Source organism: Podarcis filfolensis, assembly GCF_964270895.1.
Source record: "Podarcis filfolensis genome assembly, chromosome: 18".
NCBI lineage: Eukaryota > Metazoa > Chordata > Lepidosauria > Squamata > Lacertidae > Podarcis > Podarcis filfolensis.
Window position 1 is genome coordinate 8,158,236 of NC_139622.1, and position 1,276 is coordinate 8,159,511.

Sequence of the window (1,276 nt, forward strand, 5' to 3'; positions counted from 1 at the left end):
CTTCAGGGTCTCTTCCAACTCTACTATTCTATGAAATTTCTCTTTGCAAAAAAGGTTCCTGCATTGCAAAGGGATTGGATCAGATGAACTTCAGGGGGCAGTTCCTACTCTACACTTCTGTGAGCCTATGAAACATCTGATGTCATAAGGGGAAAATGTCTTCCATAAATAAGAATGGATTTAAATCGAGCCTCTGGGGAACGTGCAGAGATAAGTACTGTATTTTTTGCTCTATAACACTCAGTTTTAGCCTCCTAAAAAGTAAGGGGAAATGTGTGTGCGTCTTGTGGAGCGAATGCAGGCTGCGCAGCTATCCCAGAAGCCAGAACAGCAAGAGGGATTGCTGCTTTCACTGCACAGCAATCCCTCTTGCTGTTCTGGCTTCTGAGATTCAGAATATTTTTTTTTCTTGTTTTCCTTCTCCAAAAACTAGGTGCATCTTGTGGTTGGGTGCGTCTTATAGAGCGAAAAATACGGTATTTACTTTTCCGCACTCGAATGTCCTGTATTGATAACGGGTTAAAAATCGATGACGTATGAAGTCCCCTTCCAGCAATGTGATTGTTCATAGTGCTTTTGAGCATATGCAAAGTGTTGCTGTTCCCTCCCACTCCCATATCGAAAACTGGAAGCCCAAAGGAAGCTCCCAAGTCAAGGGTGAACCCAGAGGCTTTTTCCATTTTCAGAAATGGACCATCAAAGCAAGGACTCGAGGAATACCAGAAGCCTTGGCCTGCAGCGGGCAGGGATAGCAGTAAAAGAAATGTCACCGAGCATGTGCAGAGGGCAGTTCCCTTTGGTAAGCGCTACCAGGTGTGCTCTGGCACAAACCTTCGAGATACAAGCAATAATAAACAACCCGCAAAACTTAAAGATGCAAGGTAAAGGTAAAGGGACCCCTGACCATTAGGTCCAGTCGCAGAAGACTCTGGGGTTGCGGTGCTCATCTCGCTTTATGGGCCGAGGGAGCCGGCGTACAGCTTCCGGGTCATGTGGCCAGCATGACTAAGCCACTCCTGGAGAACCAGAGCATCGCACGAAAACGCCGTTTACCTTCCTGCTGGAGCGGTACCTATTTATCTACTTGCACAGGTGTGCTTTCGAACTGCTAGGTTGGCAGGAGCAGGGACCGAGCAACGGGAGCTCACCCCGTTGCGGGGATTCGAACCGCCGACCTTCTGATCGGCAAGTCCTAGGCTCTGTGGTTTAAACCACAGCACCACCCGCGTCCCATTTAAAAACGCAAACTGCACCCCTAAATCACAAACACACAAAA